The sequence below is a fragment of the Rutidosis leptorrhynchoides genome, chromosome 7 (assembly GCF_046630445.1).
Source record: "Rutidosis leptorrhynchoides isolate AG116_Rl617_1_P2 chromosome 7, CSIRO_AGI_Rlap_v1, whole genome shotgun sequence".
Taxonomy (NCBI): domain Eukaryota; kingdom Viridiplantae; phylum Streptophyta; class Magnoliopsida; order Asterales; family Asteraceae; genus Rutidosis; species Rutidosis leptorrhynchoides.
Window position 1 is genome coordinate 138,656,341 of NC_092339.1, and position 23,362 is coordinate 138,679,702.

The following is a 23,362-nucleotide window of genomic DNA, read 5'->3' on the forward strand; positions in this document are numbered from 1 at the left end:
CATGTGTTAGGTGACTCACATGGGCTGCTAAGAGCTGATCATTGGAGTGTATATACCAATAGTACATACATCTAAAAGCTGTGTATTGTACGAGTACGAATACGGGTGCATACGAGTAGAATTGTTGATGAAACTGAACGAGGATGTAATTGTAAGCATTTTTGTTAAGTAGAAGTATTTTGATAAGTGTATTGAAGTCTTTCAAAAGTGTATAAATACATATTAAAACACTACATGTATATACATTTTAACTGAGTCGTTAAGTCATCGTTAGTCGTTACATGTAAGTGTTGTTTTGAAACCTTTAGGTTAACGATCTTATTAAATGTTGTTAACCCAATGTTTATAATATCAAATGAGATTTTAAATTATTATATTATCATGATATTATCATGTATTAATATCTCTTAATATGATATATATACATTAAATGTCTTTACAACGATAATCGTTACATATATGTCTCGTTTAAAAATCATTAAGTTAGTAGTCTTGTTTTTACATATGTAGTTCATTGTTAATATAATTAATGATATGTTTACTTATCATAGTATCATGTTAACTATATATATATATATATATCCATATATATGTCATCATATAGTTTTTACAAGTTTTAACGTTCGTGAATCACCGGTCAACTTGGGTGGTCAATTGTCTATATGAAACATATTTCAATTAATCAAGTCTTAACAAGTTTGATTGCTTAACATGTTGGAAACATTTAATCATGTAAATATCAATCTCAATTAATATATATAAACATGGAAAAGTTCGGGTCACTACATGTTAGGCCCAATAGATCTATCTTTAGGATTCGCGTCAATTAGGGTGTCTGTTCCCTAATTCTTAGATTACCAGACTTAATAAAAAGGGGCATATTCGATTTCGATAATTCAACCATAGAATGTAGTTTCACGTACTTGTGTCTATTTTGTAAATCATTTATAAAACCTGCATGTATTCTCATCCCAAAAATATTAGATTTTAAAAGTGGGACTATAACTCACTTTCACAGATTTTTACTTCGTCGAGAAGTAAGACTTGGCCACTGTTGATTCACGAACCTATAACAATATATACATATATATCAAAGTATGTTCAAAATATATTTACAACACTTTTAATATATTTTGATGTTTTAAGTTTATTAAGTCAGCTGTCCTCGTTAGTAACCTACAACTAGTTGTCCACAGTTAGATGTACAGAAATAAATCGATAAATATTATCTTGAATCAATCCACGACCCAGTGTATACGTATCTCAGTATTGATCACAACTCAAACTATATATATTTTGGAATCAACCTCAACCCTGTATAGCTAACTCCAACATTCACATATAGAGCGTCTATGGTTGTTCCGAAATATATATAGATGTGTCGACATGATAGGTCGAAACATTGTATACGTGTCTATGGTATCTCAAGATTACATAATATACAATACAAGTTAATTAAGTTATGGTTGGAATAGATTTGTTACCAATTTTCACGTAGCTAAAATGAGAAAAATTATCCAATCTTGTTTTACCCATAACTTCTTCATTTTAAATCGGTTTTGAGTGAATCAAATTGCTATGGTTTCATATTGAACTCTATTTTATGAATCTAAACAAAAAAAGTATAGGTTTATAGTCAGAAAAATAAGTTACAAGTCGTTTTTGTAAAGGTAGTCATTTCAGTCGAAAGAACGACGTCTAGATGACCATTTTAGAAAACATACTTCCACTTTGAGTTTAAAGATAATTTTTGGATATAGTTTCATGTTCATAATAAAAATCATTTTCTCAGAGTAACAACTTTTAAATCAAAGTTTATCATAGTTTTTAATTAACTAACCCAAAACAGCCCGCGGTGTTACTACGACGGCGTAAATCCGGTTTTACGGTGTTTTTCGTGTTTCCAGGTTTTAAATCATTAAGTTATCATATCATATAGATATAGAACATGTGTTTAGTTAATTTTAAAAGTCAAGTTAGAAGGATTAACTTTTGTTTGCGAACATGTTTAGAATTAACTAAACTATGTTCTAGTGATTACGAGTTTAAACCTTCGAATAAGATAGTTTTATATATATGAATCGAATGATGTTATGAACATCATTACTACCTAAAGTTTAGTAGGTAAACCTACTAGAAGTGACAAGAAATGATCTAGCTTCAAAGGATCTTGGATGGCTTGAAAGTTCTTGAAGTAGGATCATGACACAAAAACAAGTTCAAGTAAGATTTTTACTCGAATTAAGATAGTTTATAGTTATAGAAATTGAATCAAAGTTTGAATATGAATATTACCTTGAATAAGAAAGATAACCTACTATATATAACAAAGGTTTTTTGATCTTAGATGATTACTTGGAATGGATTAGAAAGCTTGGAAGTAAATTAGTAAACTTGAAGGGATTTTTGAAGTGTTCTTGAAGTGTTCTTCCTATGATGATTATAGCTTGATTCTTGAAGTGATTTTTGATGAAGATGATGATTAACTACTGGAAAAATACGTTCATAATAGTGTGGGTGTGTTGAGAGAGAATTAGAAAGAGAAATAGAAGTGAAATGGAGTGAATGATGAGTGGTAATTGGTGAGTGGTGAGTGGGGTTAAAAGGAGTTCTAGTTAGTTGACTAGCTCATGGTAGAAGTTAAAAATGATTAGTCATACATGACATAATCAAGAGTGGAATCCCATGCTAGTTCCTATTGGTATATACCCATAGTAAGTACGTTTTGAAGCTGTGTATAATACGGGTAAAAATACGACTAGAATTCTTGATGAAAGAAAAGAATGGGAAAGTAACTGTAACCATTTTCATTAAGTATGAGTGTTTTGATATATGTCTTGAAGTCTTCCAAAAGTATTTTAATACATCTAAATACACTACATGTATATACATTTTAACTGAGTCGTTAAGTCATCGTTAGTCGTTACATGTAAGTGTTGTTTTGAAACCTTTAAGTTAACGATCTCAATTAATGTTGTTAACTCATTGTTTATTATATCTAATGAGATGTTAAATTATTATATTATCATGATATTATGATATATTAATATATCTTAATATGATATATATACATTTAAATGTCGTTACAACGATAATCGTTACATATATGTCTCGTTTCGAAATCCTTAAGTTAGTAGTCTTGTTTATATGTATATAACTCATTGTTAATATACTTATGGAGATACTTACTTATCATAATCTCTTGTTAACCATATGTATATCCATATATATATCGTCATGTCATTTTTACAAGTTTTAACGTTCGTGAATCGCCGGTCAACTTGGGTGGTCAATTGTCTATATGAAACATATTTCAATTAATCAAGTCTTAACAAGTTTGATTGCTTAATATGTTGGAAACATTTAATCATGTAAATATCAATCTCAATTAATATATATAAACATGGAAAAGTTCGGGTCACTACAGATTCGATTCATGATATGGAGTACCTTCTTCCCTTCTCCATAGGGTGAGTTTGTCGCGAACCCACCCCCATTTTCTCCAGTAATCACGATAGTTGATTGATTGGTGTGCTCCTGTCACGCTGTCTTCGGAGTCAGAGGAACTTGGTCGATTCGTAGAGGCCATCTTACGCAATCTCAGGAAAGATTTTTGATATGAAGAGTTTAGTGACAGTAATTGATAGTTGGATGGTATTCTCAATACATAATTTACATAGATATATATAGTACCAGGATCCCTTAAATTAAGGAGAAATTTACGAGAGATATCAGGCAAGGTCTACAGTAACAGATACGCTAAGATATGAATTGTCAGATACGCTAAGATATGAATTGTCAGATACGCTAAGATATGAATTTTGTCTATACACTATTTATGCAGTCAATGCAGTAAAACGTGTCTAGACTAATAATAATGAGCAGGTAACTTCCTAAGGATGATAAGCAGATAATTTCCGGCAAAAATGATAAGCAAAACTTTTGACATGCAGACACGGTCGAAGTCCAGACTCACTAATGCATCCTAACGACTATCAGTTAGACACACTAATGCAAGACCCGGTTCGCTAAGACCACCGCTCTGATACCAACTGAAAGGACCCATCCTAATCCATCCGGACGAAGTCCATATTGATTATAAATGATTCACAACCGTTGATTACATCACGAGGTATTTGACCTCTATATGATACATTTTACAAACATTGCATTCATTTTTAAAAGACAAACTTGCTTTATATCGAAAATTCATGACATGCAAATCATTTCATAATATATTCAACTATAATTGACTAAATAATAATCTTGATGAACTCGACGACTTGAATGCAACGTATTTTGAAATATGTCATGAATGACCCCAAATAATATCTTTTAAATGAGCAATTGTACAGCGGAAGACTTCTTTCATACCTGAGAATAAACATGCTTTCAAGTGTCAACCAAAAGGTTGGTGAGTTCATTAGTTTATCGTAAATAATCATTTCATAATTTTAATAGACCACAAGATTTCATATTTCTATTTCTCATAAACATGCGTCCCATACATAGAGACAAAATATCATTCATATGGATTGAACACCTGGTAACCGACATTCACTATATGCATAAAAGAATATCCCCATCATTCCGGGATCCTCCTTCGGACATGATATAAATTTCGAAGTACTAAAGCATCCGGTACTTTGGATGGGGCTTGTTGGGCCCGATAGATCTATCTTTAGAGTTCGCGTCAATTAGGGTGTCTGTTCCCTAATTCTTAGATTACCAGACTTAATAAAAAGGGGCATATTCGATTCGATAATCCAACCACAGAATGTAGTTTCGATTACTTGTGTCCATCTCATAAAACAGTTATAAAAACAGCGCATGTATTCTCAGTCCCAAAAATATATATTGCAAAAGCATTTAAAAAGGGATTAATGAAACTCACGCATATAAATATTGTAAAACAGTTAATAAAGCATTTGCATGTATTCTCAGCCCAAAACGTAAAGAGTAAAAGGGATCAAATGAACTCACCTAATGTATTTTGTAGTAAAAATACATATGACTATATTGAACAAGTGAACAATGCAGGGTTGGTCTCGGATTCACGAACCTATATCATTTGTATATATATCAACACGTATCACATTTAATCAACTAAGTTTATTTATATTATATAATGTATTAATATCTTTATATATATAGGATTGCATTAAGATATGTTTTTATATAACTACTACTTTATTTGGTAAAATAATATTTATAATAGAAATTTGTAATATTTTTATTATAATAATAATAATAATAATAATAATAATAATAATAATAATAATAGTATTATTAATAATGATAATAATGATAATGATCATAACAATTCAAAAGAAAGTATTACTTATAATAGTAATAATATTAATAATTTTAATATTACTTATTAATATTAATAATAACAATAAATATTCATCATAATCATTCTTAATATAAAAATTTAAATACTTGAATCAAGTTTTATACTCTCAGTGTAAATCAATCGGTAGAGATGAGTAATATGTGAGTCACGAAAGTAGTGGTGTTCGATTTTCTGACGATGGCGTGGTGATATATGTTGGGCCATATTCTTTTCGGGAGCCCAGAAAAATATAATGTACGGCCCATGTTGAAGCAAAGCCTATGTCACGCTTTTCATGGACTTCCCTATTTCGCAAGCCCATTAACACGGCTGTTGAGTTTGGCCTGGTACGACTCAATATCAACCATAGATACACATGACTCCTTAAAATGAATTAGGTATGTTAGGACCCAATAATATTTTGCATCGTGTAACAACATCAAGCTCTTCAATAATCGTATCATAGCATCATCGGTTATATCATCATCAGGTATATCATAATCACATCATAATCTTTTATGTATTCATCATCAACCATTCTTTTGACAGCAACTGATGGAAAACAATTGAAGAAACAACAAAAGAAAGACACGCAATTTATAGTACTCGTTTTCATCATCAACTCTTCGGCCCACCATGAACCTAAAAGAAAGTCTCGGTCAATACATATTCACTTTTTGAGTGGATTACAACATACATGCTTCAATCACCCACTCCACTCTTTTATTACTTTTCCTATTAAATTCATTTGACCCTCAATATGTGTAATGAATTTGAGTAACCGGTCCCATTCTCAATTGATTCATCACAATCCTTTATGATTAAAAAATTCGTGCATGATAACCTTGTGACCATATGAAAGATTAAAGGTGTTACTTGAGTGGAATACCTCAACCATTTATAAGGCGTACCAGGTGTAACAAATCCCTCATCCTTCATTCTTTATCTTCACATAAACTGAAAAAGGAATTATAGCAGTAGTAGTCGATACAAGGTGGTGGTTCTTGATCGAGGGTATAGAGCGAGAAAGAGAAAAAAAAATGGTAGATTTATGGGGATGAAAACAGCAAGCAGTGTAGTAGGATCAATGGTGATAGCGTCAGGTGAGATAGATGGTGGCATATGGTTGTTTTTACAGCGAATAACAGTCGTAGCCCGATCAGATAGGAAACAGAAACAGTTTGATGGTATTAATGGTGATTTACGATGGTGGGAGATGATGGTTATTGTACGTTGGCAAGGTGGGGTGACGGTTAGTGGTTACATGGTAGAGATGGTTGTTGAAGATAGAAGATCAAGATCGAACAACATATAGAACAAGTAATAGTAATGGGTGATTGAAGAGTTTTTAGAAAATCGGTAAGTATAAATGGGTCTCCATTCATTATCCTCATGCCATTTTTCCAATTTCATATAGAGTTTATGTGTGTATGAAAGAGAACGAGGTGAAGGTTTAATTACTTCAGTCCCTCATGATATTCTCGGAACAACAAAAAGAAAAGAAAACGTTAAAAGTTCATAACACCTTCCCATATAGAAATTTTGTAATAACAAGTGTACGTTAACTATTGTACCGAAATTCTAAGTGCTTCTGCATCTCGAAGGTAATTATGATGATGGTGTCTTGGTAAGAAGAGGTGGTGATTATTTGTTGTTTGAAAAAGAGAAGGAGATAGGTAGATACTTGGATGATAGAAGGTGTTGATGATGTGTGATGGTTTGATTTGGTCTTGGTTCCATATGAACACAAGCATCGAGAAGTTGTAGTAGGAATAAAATTAAGAGGCAACAGCAGAGTTGTTATAAAGTGTAATTGATGAATGACGTATTACTAATCACAGTTGTTTTAGATTGACAAGTGATCGTAACGTATAACAATATTCAGACAGCCAGTAAATGAATCTCAATCACAAAGGACATAAAGTTATTCGATTAAATAAAATAATAAAAGTTGAATGTAACTTTAATTGGATTTTGGCCCGTACTTGTTATTTCATTCCATTTGGTAACCAGTATTTGAGATAGGAAACAAAAACGTAAACAGTTTGATAAATACACACAACAGAAAGGTTCGTGTGTTTTTTTTTTCCGATTTGTTTTCTTTATAGATTAATTAATTAATTATAGATAATAATATTACAACTTATTATTTATATCATGTATATATATATATATATATATATATATACTATAAAATACATTTAATGAATATCTATACTTTTATGTTTTATAAATTTTATAATATAATAGTTATTATTTGAAATCTTTGATTCATATATACATATAGATTATAATATCATATATTTATTTATATATATTCATCCTAATGATAATTTATTCAAACATCATACACACTTATATATAGTATTATCAGTAATAATCACTTTATTACCTTATATTTTATTTTACATATTCAATTCTAAAGATTCATATTTTATAAATTTCAAATTATTGTTTTTACTTACATTCATTTATATATATACATATATATACATGTTTATTACAAACAATTGTTCGTGAATCGTCGGGAGTAGTCAATGGGTAATTGGTTACATGAATATAGATTTCAAAACTTTCGAGACTCAACATTACAGATTTTGCTTATCGACTCGGAAACATATAAAGATTAAAGTTTAAATTTGATCAGAAATTTCCGGGTCATCACAATATATATATATATATATATATATATATATATATATATATATATATATATATATATATATATATATATATATATATATATATATATATATATATATATATTTATAATTTTAATTTTAATTTTAAGTTAATAATAATAAGGTTATTTTAAGAATGTTTTACGGGTTTTAAGTCGAAATTCTGTCCGTGCAACGCTACGCGATTAATCACCATTGTAAGCTATGTTTTTCCTTTTTAAATTAATGTCTCATAACTAAGTAATTATTATGCTTATTTAAGCCTAATTAATCGTGATGTTAGACTAAATATTAAGATGAGGTTATTAGATTTTGTACCATAATTAAGGTTTGGACAAAAGACCGACACTTGTGGACATTGGACTATGACTATTAATTGATAGGGTATATTGTCTAATTAAGCGACAACTTATTGGAACCTGTCGAACCTATTAGTTAATCTAATAATTATTAAAATGATTATGTATGTTTTATTTAGTGACATTTATACGACATCTTTTACGATCATTTAATTAATTATTCGGATTAGGTAATTGATTATTCATTCTAATCAAGTGGGTAAATTAATATTCATATCTCATTAAAACAGGGGTGGATTACATACAAGGATAATTGGTGTAATTATTAACAAAGTATTAAAACCTTGTTACAGTTCGAATCCCTAATTAGTTGGAATATTTGACTTCGGGAATAAGGTTAATTTGACGAGCATTTTATAATTATGACCGATGGACTATTATGGACACAAACCAAATAGGTATCAAATAATCCCGGACAAAGGACAATTAACCCAAGTAACAATTAATCAAAACGTCAAACATCATGATTACGGAAGTTTAAATAAGCATAATACTTTTATTTCATATTTCATCGTACCTTTATTTACTGTCATTTTAATTACTGCAATTTACTTTATTGCAATTTAAATTCTGTCATTTATATTATCGTCATTTATCTTTACGCTTTATTTAAAATCGACAAACCGGTCATTAAACGGTAAAACCCCCCTTTTATGATAATAATACTACTATATATATATATATATATATATATATATATATATATATATATATATATATATATATATATATATATATATATATATATATATATATATATATATATATATATATATATATATAAATATAGTTTAAAATATATATAGCGTTAAACATGGCTAGATCTCTGTGGAACGAACCGGACTTACTAAAAACTACACTACTGTATGATTAGGTACACTGCCTATAAGTGTTGTAGCAAGGTTTAGGAATATCCACTCTATAAATAAATAAATAACTTGTGTAAAATTATATCGTATTTAATATTTTTTCGTAGTAAAAATATAACTATTTCGTATACACCTCTACGCACATCAAGTTTTTGGCGCCGCTGCCGGGGAACCAGGCGAAACGCTATATTTTTAATCTATATTTGTAAAAATATTATTATATATAAGTTTGAAAAAAATATTAAAAAAATAGATTTTTAAGATTTTGTTTATAAAATTAAAAAGTGTTTTTATTTTTATTTTAGTTTGTAAAATATAAGTTTATTTTTATTTTATATCTATTATTTTGTAAAAAAAAATTTAAATAAATAAAAATATTAGAAATTGGGCCGAAACTGATTTAAGCCTGAAATCATTTCTGGTTTGCTGGGCCATGCGATCGCATGAGCCCAACACCTTAACACCATGCGATCGCATGGTGTGACTGGACAGGTCTGATCCTCGGACTAATTAATACGCTAGGGTTTAATAATAATAATAATTTTCAATTTAATTAGGGTTTAATTATTTAACTTATTAATTTAGTTTTAATATATAATTTGTATTTAGTTTAAGTATTATTATTGATTATATAGTTTAATAATTTTATAAAATAATAATTTAAAAATAATATTTTTATAAAAATATGTATTTTTATTATTTTTTTATATCTTTTTATAAATTGTATATTTTAATCGTTTATTTCGTAATTTGTATATTTATCGTTCGTAACTAGTTTTAAACTTAGTATTTTGCCGTAGTTAATTTTTATTTCTAAATTTTAAGACTTTGCAGTAAAATCCCTTAAGTGATTTTTCTTTAGACTAAGATTTAGGTGTTTTAGAATTTTGCGACTCCTTTTCAAGATTTTAGTACCTTTTTAAGTTATTACCGTTTTGGATATAGAATTACTTTTAAGCTTTAATACCTTTAGAAGCAACTTTTAGACTTAAGTTTTTAGAATTCTAAGTTTCGACGCTTTATTTTCTTATTTTTATTTTTCGACTGTTTATTTTTCGACGTTTTTCGACGCGCTCTTTTTCTTTCTTATTTCTCGACGCTCTAGTTTTTAGGACATAGAATTTTCTTTATCTTCTTTAAATTTTGACGAAAAATTATTTTAAGCGGTTAAATTGATAGACATCCAAAATTTTCTGATTCGTAGTAATAGTTGGATTTGTTAGTGGCGAGTTGTGGGCTTCCGATTTAAAGGGTCCTGGCTACCTGCTGCATCTATTGGCTATTTGAAACGTGGGCAAAATTAGAAAAGTCTATTAATTTGATAACTTATATAATTTTTTTTATAACTAATAGGATATTCAGTGAATGCACCGAGCAAAACGTTCACCACCTTTCATACGTTCACCACCTGTAACTCGATCAAGACATCTAGCCAATATTGTTGCCGTTGATTTTTCTTTAGAATCGTCATCTAGTCGAGCAAGTACTCCAATTCAAATTTCCGATAATCCATTTTTTGAACCCAACCTAACAATTGAGAATCCGGAGGATATTCAGGGACAATTCAGAGATCCTGAACCACTAATCATTCCTCCTGAACCACAAATTACTCATCCAGAGATTGTCGAGGAAGAAACCATAAAATCAGAATCCTCTAGTGATTCGTATTCAACAAATTCAATTATGGAAGTAACGGAGCGTCTAAGTATGGAAGACCGAATGAGAGCCACACGCACGGGCCAAGGTCACGCCATTATTAAACCAGACATTAATGCACCAGATTATGAAATCAAAGGACAAATCCTACACATGGTAACTAATCAATGCCAATATAGTGGTATGCCAAAAGATGATCCAAACGAACATCTTCGAACCTTTAATAGGATCTGTACTCTATTTAAAATCCGAGAAGTGGAGGATGAACAAATCTATCTCATGTTATTTCCCTGGACTTTAAAGGGAGAAGTTAAAGATTAGTTAGAATCGTTACCTGAAGGGGCGATTAATACATGGGATGTCTTAGTTGAAAAATTTCTTAAACAATTCTTTCCGGCATCTAAAGCTGTGAGACTTCAAGGAGAAATAGGTACGTTCACGCAAAAGCCAAATGAAACTCTGTATGAGGCATGGACAAGATTTGGAAAGTTGTTTAGAGGATGTCCGCAACATGGTTTAGACACTTATCAAATAGTACAAATATTCTACCAAGGATGCGACGTTGCTACACGAAAATACATCGACATAATAGCTGGTGGTTCCATTATGAAGAAAACCGCAACTGAAGCTTACAAAATTATTGATAACACAGCTTCCCATTCACATGAGTGGCACCAGGAAAAAGATATCTTTCGTTCATCTAAAGCGGCTAGAGCCAATTCTAGCCATGACTTTGATTACATTTCAGCAAAAATAGATGCTTTCGAGAAACGAATGGAAAAGATGACTAAAGATATTCACGCAATACGAATTAGTTGTGAGCAATGCGGTGGACCACACTTAATGAAAGATTGTCACATTGAGCAAACGATGGAACAACGTGAGAATGTTTCCTATATGAACCAAAGGCCGGGAAATAATTATCAAAATAATTATCAACCGCCAAGGCTAAACTTTAATAGAAATCAAAACATTCTTTACAATCCAAATGGACCTAATAATAACTCGTACAACCAACAAGGTCTGAATAACCAACCAACTCAAAACAACACTTTCAATCAACAAAGACCTGACTTATATAAACCACCACAACAAACTGAAGAGAAAAAGCCAAATCTAGAAGAAATGATGGCAAAGCTAATGGAATCTCAAACACAATTTATTACATCTCAAACCCAAACGAATGAGAGGTTTGATCAATCATTAAGAACTCAACAAGCTTCCATTTTGAATCTAGAAAAACACGTAGGTCTTGCTAGCATGATGAGTGACAGGGAACAAGGAAAGCTACCGATTAATACTGAAGTAAATTCTCGAAATGAGAATGTTAATATGGTTTCAACGAATTCTGAAAAACCAGCATCAGAAGATGGGAAGGTTTTTGATGTAAGTAACAATGAAGAAGTTACAACACCACCACCACCCGAGTATGTAAAGCCAGTGGTGGCACCATACAAACCACCCATCCCGTTTCCAAGAAAAGGAGTTGAGTATGAGCAAGTAATAGGTAATAAAGTTTGTGATACCTCTGGAAAGAAGAAGAAGAAGAATAAGAAAATACAAGAAACAAAAACCATAAAAATAAACCCGGTGAAGACAGTTCCACCGAAACCTCCACCTAGGTTGGGTGATCCGGGTGAATTTATTGTTCCTTGTCTACTTAGTGATTGTGTCATGTATGATGCACTGGCAGATTTAGGTGCAAGTGTGAGTGTTATGCCTCTTTCATTATATAAGAGATTAGGAGTAGGTGAGTTAAGTCCGACGGAAATGAGCGTTCGACTCTTTGATCAAACCATTAATCACCCAGTTGGAATTGCTGATGACCTACCCGTTCAAGTGGGTAATTTAACCTTTTTAGTTGAATTTATTGTCATTGACATAGAAGAGGACCCAAACATTCCTATAATTTTAGGTCGACCATTTTTAGCGTCCACCGGGGCGTTATTTGACGTAAGAGAGGGTAGAATGACACTTAGTAATGATGAAAAATCAATCACCCTTGTGAGTTGAAAGGCTAAATCTCCACCAACCAAAACCGTTGAACCAACAAAAATGATTGGTAAGAACCATATTGTTTTACCAACTCCAACGGTAGTGCTTAACAATAATAAAACGCCTAAGTGTGGGGAAGATGAAGTAAAACCTAATGATGACCTGATAACAAAGAACCCCATTGTTGAAACGAAATTAAATGAACCCGTTATTAATAGTTCAATGAAGAAACTTATTAAACGGATTCGCGATGCTAGAACCATGGGGAACTTTAAGTTATGTAACCGGTTAGTATCCAATCTTTCGCCTAAAGAAAAGGCGAAACTAGTTGATTTTGTGGATATTACACAGGAATCCGACCAATGGCTTAAAGCAAAAGTCACAGATATGCAAGTTGATTATGGTCCAAAAGAAATTGACAATGAAGTTAATCACAAATTCGACACCACAGCTACTTAAGTGTGGGGAGATTCAAAAGTTCTAAGAAGAAAATGCTGTCTAGAGTTAGTTGTTCTGTTCTCGTGTTGTTCCGAGAATGGAATCCGATTGGTCTTTTTCACTAGCAGACACTAAAGAACTAATTTTCTCTCCCCATTCTGAATTTTTGTTTTGTAGGTTTTGTATGAAATTAATATGCATTTTTAAATTTAAGTTTTGTGTGAATTTAAATACAAAAATTACTTTATTTCATTAAGTTTAAAAAATGATTTCTAAAATTCATCGTAAGTTGAAGACTAGGACATAGAACCGAAATTGCTTTACCCGAGGGCGGGGCGAAAAATTTTGTTATCATTATTTTTAATTTTATTGATTTAAAGTATACCAAAAAAATTTAAAAACCAAAAATCTTTACTTTTAAAACAATCGCTTTAAAAACGACAAATTTTAAATTTTGTCGAGGGACGGACTAGGTAAACATACCGAAACTACCTAAAGTAAAAGGAAACAAAATTTAAAAAAAAAATTATTCATTTAAATTGTTTTAATAAATAAAGGTTTTAAAATATATATATATATATATATATATATATATATATATATATATATATATATATATATATATATATATATATATATATATTATATATGTTATATATGTTATATATGTTTGTAGTTTATCTTATGTACAAAACAGGGTAAAACAGCGCACTTTCAAATACTGAAATTAAGTTCAGCAAAAGCTACTAATTTTGACGACAAGACGCAAAATATCAAATGTGATATAAAATAATATGTTTGCAAACTCGGTATTTTTAATCACTTTTCTACACTAATCACCCTCATGAATTTATAATTATAGTCTGATTTCATGCAAATGAGGGCATTGCATGATCTCAAGTGTGGGGAAGGGTAATAAATTCTCTCAGGTTTACACTTAGTTTAATTACCAAATTTTGTGAAAATTTGAAAAATTTTCAACTAAATGAATTCAAAATCATGTTTATACATATTTATGAACGATAAAACTAGGTGTTAATGCTGAAATTATTGTTACCTCGGAGAGAACATAAATGAAGAAACAACCCAAAAAGTTAGAATTCATTTAAAATGGAATAGAGGAGAATAAAAAAGCAAAGAAAAAAATAAATAAAAGCTAAGTGTGGGAAGAATTTACCAAGTTATTTAAAACACATATCACATATGTTTGTACAAGATTATTACAGGTACTTTTGTTTTGGACAATTTTAATCAGTTTTACCTAAATTACTGTAATATATTTGAAAGAAAGATGGATGTGCACGATGAATCAATTCCATCATTAAAAGGAAGTAAAGTCTTCTGAAAAAGACACGCGCTTCTTGATTTAGGTCAGGAAGTTGTCGTCCAGACCAGCTGTAGGTTGACGAAAAATCTAGAAAAGTCATCTCTAAAATCAGCAGGAAATCCACGGACCTCAGCATCAAACATGGTCGCCAAGTGGTCAGACTTATCCTAACCATGAGAGTATCTGTCTCGTAAAATGGGGAGGGCGCAGTGCAAATTAGCTTGATAAGACTAATGAATCAGACCCCCAGAAAAGGATAATCTCCTTAAAGATTAAAAATCAGCTTTTAAGACTGATATTACTCAATCCTTGAGATTGACCTTAAAGATTGAGAATTACAAACTCATGGAATTCAATGATATCTAAACTCGAGCTTGAACGAGAAAATATTTTGATCAAAATTAAAACCGATTTGTTTTCTGAAAACCTATTTTCAATGCGTTCATTACCATTGAACGTAAAATCCTAGGAATTCACTTGGAATTCATTAGGTCACCTGAACCAAATCGGATGTCAACCGTAAGAACGGTGGTTGCATAGCATGGTCGAAGACAGGACCTTGTGCCAGACCGAAAAACTATAGGGTGATCTTTACTATTGCTCCTACAAAGGATAGTAATTGCATCCGACACGTTGTAGACCATAAACAAATGCATGTCATTAGACAATGCTTTAACAGTTGCTTGTTCAACGTTTTCCTTTACAACCCTACGGTAGTTTACCGAAAGGTAATATACGGAGCAAGTATACTGGATGTGTGCTTTCCTAATACAAGGTTAGCAAGTGGGTGACACAAAACCGCAAGTTTTGAGCTAAAATTTTAAAATCTGAAACCCACAAAAAAATTTTGCAAACACCGGTGAAGGGTTATTTCAGAAAACTTTTCTAGGGTAAAAGATAGAATGAATTTTCAAAAGATCAAATGTTTTCATAAAGATCCAATTTCTTTAAAGGATCTAAATTTTTAATAGTCATGTGGAACTGTAAACCACATCGTTACTATCATTGTGTATACCGTTGTATCAAAATCACTTATGTATAAAGTGTGAGAATAAAAAAAGTGATTCGAGTGAAGTGTGATTTTATTTCAAAGTTATGTATTGCTTGAGGACAAGCAACGCTCAAGTGTGGGGATATTTGATAGTGCTCCAAATGAACATATATTTAGGCACAATATCCTTCCAATATGTAATGCTTTTATTTGTAATTGTTCTATTTTTATGTAATATTCGTTTAAATAAATAAGTGCGAAGACAAAAGAAGAAAACGATGATTTGAAGACGCAAATGACCAAAAAGCTAAAAAGTACAAAGTACAATCCAAGTGGTTCAATTTATTGATGAGAAACATCTCAAAATTACAAGAGTACGAGTCGCAAAACGCAAAGTACAAGATATTAAATTATACGAAAGGACGTTCGAAAAACCGAAACCAGGACCTGAGCCAACTATCAACGCGTGACGCAACGGATCTAAAATTACAAGTCAACTATGCACAAGAATATAATATAATATTTAAATAATTATATAAATTATTTATATATTATATATTATATTAAATAAGGTCGACAAACTAGCAAACAAAAAATATGTGAGCTGGATCTGACGGCCATGCGATCGCATGGGAAATAGGCATAAAACCCATGCGAGTGCATGAGCCTATGCAAGTGCATGTGATTTGCACTAAAATCTCATGCGATCGCATGAGTTACTGTAGCAGGCCAAGTTCTATAAAAAGTCAGTTTTTTGGACGAGTTATGTACAAGAGAATTCAATCTCTTACTCTCTTCAATATATATATATATATATATATATATATACATATATATATATACATATATATATATATATATATACATATATATATATATATATATATACATATATATATATATATATACATATATATATATATACATATATATATATATATATATACATATATATATATATATATATATAATTTTAATTTTAATTTTAAGTTAATAATAATAAGGTTATTTTAAGAATGTTTTACGGGTTTTAAGTTGAAATTCTGTCCGTGCAACGCTACGCGATTAATCACCACTGTAAGCTATGTTCTTCCTTTTTAAATTAATGTCTCGTAACTAAGTAATTATTATTCTTATTTAAGCTAAAGTAATCGTGATGTTAGACTAAATATTAAGACGGGGTTATTAGATTTTGTACCATAATTAAGGTTTGGACAAAAGACCGACACTTGTGGATATTGGACTATGACTATTAATAGATAGGGGATATTGTCTAATTAAGCAAAACTTATTGGAACCTGTCGAACCTATTAGTTAATCTAATAATTATTAAAATGATTATGTATGTTTTATTTAGTGACATTTATACGACATCTTTTACGATCATTTAATTAATTATTCGGATTAGGTAATTGATTATTTATTCTGATCAAGTGAGTAAATTAATATTCATATCTCATTAAAACAGGGGTGGATTACATACAAGGATAATTGGTGTAATTATTAACAAAGTATTAAAACCATGTTACAGTTCGAATCCCTAATTAGTTGGAATATTTGACTTTGGGAATAAGGTTAATTTGACGAGCATTTTATAATTATGACCGATGGACTATTATGGACAAAAACCAAATAGGTATCAAATAATCCAGGACAAAGGACGATTAACCCGGGTAAGAATTAATCAAAACGTCAAACATCATGATTACGGAAGTTTAAATAAGCATAATACTTTTATTTCATATTTCATCGTACCTTTATTTACTGTCATTTTAATTACTGCAATTTACTTTATCTTAATTTAAATTCTATCATTTATATTATCGTCATTTATCTTTACGCTTTATTTAAAATCGACAAACCGGTCATTAAACGGTAAAACCCCCTTTTATAATAATAATAATAATAATAATAATAATAATAATAATAATAATAATAATACTATATTATTAATATATATATATATATATATATATATATATATATATATATATATATATATATATATATATATATATATATATATATATATATATATATATATATCTATGTATGTATGTATATTTATACAAATATAGTTTAAAATATATATAGCGCTAAACTTGGCTAGATCCCTGTGGAACGAACCAGACTTACTAAAAACTACACTACTGTACGATTAGGTACACTACCTATAACTGTTGTAGCAAGGTTTAGGTATATCCACTCTATAAATAAATAAATAACTTGTGTAAAATTGTATCGTATTTAATAGTTTTTCGTAGTAAAAATATAACTATTTCGTATACACCTCTACGCACATCAGACCCTTAAAGGGCGGTTTTGGTGAAAATGGGGCATTTAATGCTTTTAAGTCATTAAATGCACATAAGTGAAATTGTTGGTATTTAGTCCAACTAGTTATGTGGGTTGATTGAAGTACTTATTATATTAGGTAATTTGCTTTGAAGCTTGCGGAAGTATAAAACCGTCACCAAATCGTTAAAGGTGAGTGGAATGATTATATGCATATGTATGTAATGTATTTATTTGTATGCTATGGTATGAACTAAAGAGCCGGTAGTGCCATAGTATGTGCGAGCGTGCTATGATGTGAACCAAAGAGCTGGTAGCGTCATAGTATGTGTGTTATAGTGTGAACTAAAGAGCCGGTAGCGCTATAGCATGATTTGTTAGGGTGTGAACTAAAGAGCCGGTAGCACCTTAGCGTTGTTAGAGTGTGAACCAAAGAGCCGGTAGCACTCTAGCGTGAGTATGACTCGTGTTGTGATGTGAACCAAAGAGCCGGTAGCATCATGACAAATGCGTATGGTGTGAACCAAAGAGCCAGTAGCACCATGACGCGAGAATGGTTAACGATGGTTGTGTATTTTGTTTTGTAGCATATTATATTGTGTCGATTATATGTTATTGATTACGCTAGTAGCGGTTTGTTGGAGATTATTAGCTTTGTACTTGAGATGGTATGCTAATTGTATTGCTAGCGTGTATGCGGTATATGTGTAAGTGATTGCAAGTAGGTATGTTATATATATATGGGTATAATTATTGCATTCACTAAGCTTTGCTTACCCTCTCATTGTTTATCTTTTTATAGGCTCCGGCGTTGACAAGGGTAAGGGCCTTTAATTGGATTAGAGATCCCGCTTGTTGTTTAGGGGACGCTTTTGGGATGTGATAGCTTTTGGAGTTTGACCGAGATTTGGGTAGTTTAACCCCAAACACCATGCTCATAGTGTCGTTTAGAATTTAAACTAGTGTGGTCGAAACTCGAACTTTTGTATGAAACTCGTAAAACGGCCGATGTGGGTCCCATTTTGTAAAACTCATTTTATGTTTGAATCGTATTAGTTTTCCATATTAGAACATGTTGTGAAAATCGTTTCGTCTATTTGTGTCGGGAAGTGGGAGATCTTTATTTGAAAATTTACAAATTCGGACAGAACTGATTTAGGGCCTGTGCGCGCCGCGCACCCTATGGTGGTGCGCGTGGCGCACTCCTCTGTAAAAAAAAAAATTCTTTTGTTTCGCGAAATCAATTGGTTATTGGTTTGGGTTGTTACACTACACTATACCCGAAAATATATTTCATCCGCTAACGGTAGCGAACCGTCCGAATGAGGGCGCGTCATGAAAGGACCCGTTCATATACATTATAAACGATTAACAATAGTTGATTACATCGCGAGGTATTTGACCTCTATATGATACATTTTACAAACATTGCATTCGTTTTTAAAAGACAAACTTTCTTTACAACGAAAGTTGATGGCATGCACACCATTTCATAATACATCCAACTATAATTGGCTTAATAATAATCTTGATGAACTCAATGACTCGAATGCAACGTCTTTCAAAATATGCCATGAATGACTCCAAGTAATATCCTTAAAATGAGCTAATGCACAGCGGAAGATTTCTTTAATACCTGAGAATAAACATGTTTTAAAATGTCAACCAAAAGGTTGGTGAGTTCATAGGTTTATCATAACAATCATTTCAATATATTAATAGACCACAAGATTTCCGTTTATAAATATATGTACACTCGCAAGTGTATAAAAGTATTCTATAAGTTGTAGGCACCCGGTAACAAGCCTTAACGTTCATGTTTTACCCTCTGAAGTACACCAGATCAGGTGTGTTTAAAATAACCTCGAAGTACTAAAGCATCCCATAGTCAGGATGGGGTTTGTCAGGCCCAATAGATCTATCTTTAGGATTCGCGCCTACCGTACATAGACAAGTAGTTTAATGTTACCAAGCTAAGGGTATATTTCTGGTTTAAACCCACGTAGAATTAGTTTTAGTACTTGTGCCTATTTCGTAAAACATTAATAAAAACAGCGCATGTATTCTCAGTCCCAAAAATATATATAAAAGGGAGCAAATAAAACTCACAATACTGTATTTCGTCGTAAAAATACATATAACGTCATTTAATAAGTGCAAGGTTGGCCTCGGATTCACGAACGTATCAATATTGAGACTCAATATTGCAGGAAAGTACGTAGACACAACGGAGATGATAAACACTAGATTGACCTCACGAGCATACCCATGAACCATACCCATCACCTCCATAGTTATAACTTTTAATTTCCTTAGCTTCGACTCATTCAAAAAAACTATTTTGAAATCACTCGGACAGCACTCCGTCGTAATATTTTATGTATACTAATAATATCTTGAAATAATACAGAGCAAATATATATATATATATATATATATATATATATATATATATATATATATATATATATATATATATATATATATATCAATTGAGAGAGTTTAGAGAAATATATTTTCAAGTTTCTATGAAATAATGAAACCTATTGAATTCTATTTATAATATATTTTTGAATTATAAAAGTGAATTATTAAAGTATGAATTATTAAAGTGAATTATTAAAGTATGAATTATTAAAGTGAATTATTAAAGTATGAATTATTAAAGTGAATTATTAAAGTATGAATTATTAAAGTGAATTATTAAAGTATGAATTATTAAAGTGAATTATTAAAGTATGAATTATTAAAGTTAAAGTAAAAGTAAAGTAAAGGTAAAGTTAAAGTTAAAGTATAGTAAAAGTATAAAAAACTATGTATGTATAATACGCGTATAAATATATATAATATTAATTTAAATCGTTATATATATTTAATAAAATATAAATATCGTTATATTTATTATACTGGTTAAGTAATTAGTTGTCAAAAGTGATTCTAGATATTTATAAAAGTTATATACGTTTTAATAATAAAGTTCTTTTTAAACTGAAAACGTCTTTGTACGTTTGAAAATAGATTAATAGAATATTATAGAAACCAATTCTCCACTAACTTTTGTCTAACTTTCGTAAATGAAACTTTTTGTTTTTAATTATAAATAGCTTTACAAATTATTCTAAATATCGTTAAGAGGAATAGATTTTCTCAAATCATAGTGGACCTCTCAACAGAGACTTGTAATCATAATTCAATATTTCTGATAATTCAATCATTTAATATATATTTTTTTCGTTGAAAATCATATTGAAACAAATACGTTCGTGTAAAGTATTATACGTTTAATACTTTATTAATATTCTCAAGTTATAATATATATATATACATATACATATCTATTTATATATAACGGTTCGTGAATCGTCGAAATTTGGTCGAGGTTATAATGAATGTATGAACACAGTTTAAAATTCTTGAGATTTAACTTAACAAACTTTGCTTATCGTGTCTGAATAATATAAAGATTAAAGTTTAAATTTGGTCGGAAATTTCCGGGTCGTCACAGTACCTACCCGTTAAAGAAATTTCGTCCCCGAAATTTGATAGAGGTCGTCATGACTAACAATGAGAATGTTATTATAACGATTATAGAGTTTTATCATGTTCAAGAAGAATGGATAAAATAATTCGATTACTCGAAGCGTATGAGTGAAGTTATCGTAAATGAATGAAATAAGATAATAGTGATTCGTCGTATCTTTTGACGTCATCACGATTGATCTCCGAAAATAAAATCTTTGTAATCTATATTGGATTTGATTATTCGGCGATTAAGGAAATTATGATCCTCTTCGAATTAATGCGATAATCCATTTTGATTTCTCTGTCGGATATTTTACTATAAATCCACCTCATTTGTTTTCTTACAACTCACACCTTCTCAACTCATACTTTAAAGTATTTGTTAATATGCTTCATCCAGTGCTGATTCTTGATATACTCCTCACTTTCATATCTGTCGCTCTTCTTTTTCATCTGCCTCCGGAAGAATCTATTTACTTCTACTATATTCTTGGTTTTATAGTGTTTTTAGTTCTCCCGTGTCTTTATATTGCTATATGCATTGATATATACGGTTTGTGATTTCTGGGTTGTTGTTGGGTTTTATATCTTCCCTTATATTTCAAAGTCCTTGCTTCTTCTATAATCATTGTTATCCACAGTTAATGCTCTCTTCTATTTGCTATGATTTATACTCCCATTTCTAGTTCGGAGCTTTGTCCTTCCGTTTCTTCTTCTTGCGATTAAGCATCGCTTGTAATGGTCCAGAATTCGCAGATATAAATTTCGGAATGAACATTGTTAATGTTCTAGGAAGGAAATTGTAATGACACGATCTTGACTTGTCAAATTACCAGAATACCTCGGAAAAGGCTGAATCATCAAGAAATATTTTCTTGATATTTAGAGATCAAAGAGAATACAAGAGTCGTGTAACATAGCACATGATGACGTTATGATCTGTGAATTATCATGTTTCATTTAGAAACTCAGCATGAATTACTGTAATATAATCACGTTGATCAAGTGTCATTATATTATACTAACTCATGCTTCAGCTCCCAACACTTCTTCAATAATATTCCTATTTTAAACTCGAATGTTTCAGAATTTAGAAACTAAAATAGTTCTTTTATGATATAATACAGATAGCGCGAAGAGGTAAATGATTTCAGATAAGAATAATTATAAAAATATCTTCAGAAGTATGGATGATATTTATAATGAAAGATACGATGATATCTTAGAATGTCTAATATCAGAGGATGATGAAGGATATTGTCCGCAAGGGTTTAGAGTCAGGAGCAAGGTATTCGTTAATGACTTCAGCAAGTACTGAATCATTTGGATTCTTTGAAGGCAGGTTCAGCCTTTGTGATTTGTCCACAGCCTCATTCATACTTTGCTCAATCCGTTTTCCCGTTCCAAAGCTTCTCTTTTTCTGAGCTTTGCCAATATACTATCCTTTATCATCCAACTTTTTACTGTTAAGGTCGTTTACAGTTTTTACTGATTCATCAGCATTTTTCAAAATTTCGAGAACTGGTTCGCAGTTTAGGGTGTTTTTCAGAAATTTCTCATTCAAAGAATGTAAGTCTTGGAGGTAGACGTTGTGTGTATATGTAATTGTTGATGTAGACATGCTGCGAGGTTTCAAAACACTGATTGCTGATTCTCAATAATTGGTATGGCAATTCTTGTTATAAGGTACGAATGAGTATATGATAGGGTTTCGATAATTATAATGATTTTTTTTTTTTGGAAAGTCAAAGATCAATGAAGTTGTTGGTAAGTTTATTGCTAATGTGGTGAATATAAACGATTCCCCGGTAACGTTGGCGAAAGGGCAACGTATCTATCGAGGTTATAATAAGACTGTTTTGATTGAGAAGTCGAAGATGACTTGCTGGAGCTG